The sequence below is a fragment of the Orycteropus afer genome, unplaced genomic scaffold (genome assembly GCF_000298275.1).
Source record: "Orycteropus afer afer isolate SDZICR_OR568_19922 unplaced genomic scaffold, OryAfe1.0 scaffold00584, whole genome shotgun sequence".
Lineage (NCBI taxonomy): Eukaryota > Metazoa > Chordata > Mammalia > Tubulidentata > Orycteropodidae > Orycteropus > Orycteropus afer.
In genome coordinates this window covers 1542125-1545159 of record NW_006922171.1, presented here as the reverse complement: position 1 = coordinate 1545159, position 3035 = coordinate 1542125, and the positions used below count along the sequence as shown (strand labels likewise).

Sequence of the window (3035 nt, the reverse complement as noted above, 5' to 3'; positions counted from 1 at the left end):
CAGCCCTTCTTTCTCCCATGATTGTTCTCTCTAAGGAGTGTATCTACCTCAGGTAAATGTTCAACTCATATGCCTGTCTTTTGTTTGGCTGCAATCCACAGGTGTGGCTTCAATTCCAGACCTGAAGGACAGCTAGACCTTAGTCTGAGTGGTTCCACCAGGCTCTATGAGACCAGCAAACCTGGTCGCCCCCCCTTTTTTTTTCTTTCCTGAAATGATTTTGAGTTTTGCTCCTCATTGTACTCCCTCTATATCCAGGATCTCCTACATAGATCCCCCTCCGAGTAGTTGACAGTGGTAGCCGGGCACCATCTAGTTCTTCTAGTCTCATAGTCGTATAGGCTGCGGATCACATGGTGTACCAGTCGTAGGACTAATTGTTTCCATTAATCTTTGGTTTTCTTCATTCTTCTTTGCTCTGGATGAGGAGAGACCCATCGTTGCATCTAGATGACTGCTTGCAAGCTTTGAAGATCCCAGTTGCTACTTGCTAAAGTAGGAGGTTGAACAATGTTTTGTGTAGTATGTTATGCCACTTGAGCTTGATGTCCCCTGTGGCTATGGTCCCGAACCCACAAGTTCAACTCCTCAGACCCTCTAGGTAGCTGGCTGTGACCAAGAAGTGACTACAACCTTGTCCCTTGTCAGTTCTACCATACACTTCGGAATTCAGATTATACAAATAAACTTATAGGACCATTGTCTGCAACCCTTTTCATGGTCTTGGGTACACTCCCCGCTTCATAGACATCCTAATAGTTCAGCCTGACCACACATCTATCCACCCGTATACCCATGTTTGCCTTCACTGACAATGCAGTACTGTAAGTGCAAAAGGGTTCATCTTTGTTGTCTGTACTTCCATGTACCTCTCTCAGTCTTCCTCTTCCTCAGTGCCACCATGTTGATCACTCATATTTGGTACATTGCCCTTCTCTTCACCCAAATCAATACTTATCTCCACCTATCTAACAGTGTTCCTTCTCCTCCCTTCCCACCCCTGGTAACCAACAAAGAACATTTCCTTCCATAGATAAACCTTTCCTTGACTTTTACAATAAAGGACTAATACAATATTTGTCCTTCTGTGACTGACTTATTTCACTCAGCATAAGATCCTCCAAGTTCATCCACATTATGCGGTGTTTTTCAGATTCTAGGTTATTCTTTAGGGTTGCATACTATTCTATTGTGTGTATGTACCATAGTTTGGTTATCCATTCCTCAGCTGATGGACACCTAGGTTGTTTCCATCTTTTGGCTATTGTAAATAGTGCTGAGATGAACATGGATGTGCATGTATCTGTTCTTTCCAAGGCTCTCACTACTTCAGGATATATAGCTAATAATGGAATGGCTGGGTCAAATGGTATTTCTAATTCCAACTTTTGAAGGAATTGCCATACTGCTTTCCACGGTGGTTGTACCATTTTATCGTCCCACCAGCAGTGTATGAGAGTCCAAATCTCTTCACATCCTTGATGCATTTGTTACTTTGTCTTATTGAACTTTGCTACTAGTGCTGGAGCAAGATGGTATCTCATTGTTGTTTTGATTTGCATTTCTCTAATGGCTAATGATCATGACCATTTCTTCATATGTTTGTTGGACACCTGAATATTCTCCTTGAAGTGTCTATTCATAACTTCTGCCCATTTTTAAATTGGATTATTTGTCTTTTTGTTATTGAGGTGTTGGAGTTTTCTATAAATTCTAGAGATAAGTCCCTTGTCAGATATGTCATTGCCAAATATTTTTTTCCCAATCTGTAGGTTCTCTTTTGACTCTTTTGGAGAAGTCTTTGGAAGCACATAAAAATCTCATTTTTACAAGGTCCCAATCATCTGGTTTCTCTTCTGCTGTTTGTATATTTTGGGTTATGCTTGATAGTCTATTTATGCCATATATTAGGGACCCTAAATTTGCCCCTAGTTTTTCCTTGAGGAACTTTATAGTTTGAGGTTTCACATTTAAGTCTTTAATCCATGTGGAGTTAGTCTTTGTGTATGGTGTGAGCTAAAGATCTTGTTTCATTTTTCTGCAAATGGATCTTCAGTTTTGCCAGCACCATTTATTAAACAAACATTCTCTTCCCCTTTAATGGGTTTTGGCCCTTTGTCAAAGATCAGCTAACCACAGGTCAATGAATCTATTTCTGGGTTCTCAACTCTATTCCATTGGTCTATGTGTCTATCATTGGACCGGTACCAGTTTTGACTACTGTGGCTGTATAGTAGGTTTTGAGATCTGGCAGTGTGAGACCTCCTACTTGTTCTTCTTCAATAGTGCTTTGCTTATCTGAGGTGTCCTTCTTTTCCATATAAAGTTAGTGATTGGTTTTTCCATATCCTTAAAAAATGTTGATGGGATCTGGCTTGGGATTACATTGAATTTATAGATTGCTTTGGGTAGAATTGACATTTTCACAATGTTCAATCTTCCTATCCATGAGCATGAGATATTCTTCCATTTATGTAGATCTTTTATGGTTTCTTGAAGTAGTTTTTTATGGTTTTCTTTGTACAGGTCTTTTGTGTCCCTGGTAAGATTTATTCTCATGTATTTTGTTTTTTTGGTAGTTATTGTAAATGGTATTGATTTCCTTATTTCTTTTTTGGCAATCTCTTTGCTGGTGTAGAGGAATCCAACTGATTTTTGGATGTTGATCTTATATCCTATCACGATGCTAAATCTCTCAATTAGTTCCAGTACATTTTTGATTGAGTCTCTTGGGTTTTCTAGGTATAGGATCATGTCATCAGCAAACAGGGATAATTTGACATCTTCCTTACCAATCTGGATGCCTTTGATTTCCCTTTCTTGCCTTATGGCCCTGGTTAGGACTTCCAGTACGATGTTGAATAGAAGTCGTGATAGCGGGCATCCTTGTCTGGTTCCTGTTCTCAAGAGGAATGGTTTCATTCTTTCTCCATTGAGAATAATGTTGGCTGTTGGTTTTGCATAGATGCCCTTTTTTATGTTGAGGAATGTCCCTTCTATTCCTATTTTGCTGAGAGTTTTGATCAGGAATGGGT

The 3035-nt window shown here is 39.6% G+C and overlaps 1 pseudogene; it reads left to right on the top strand.

Annotated features, from left to right (window-relative positions):
- LOC103210305 overlaps positions 1 to 3035 on the top strand; it is an 85619-nt pseudogene that overhangs the window by 66671 nt on the left and 15913 nt on the right.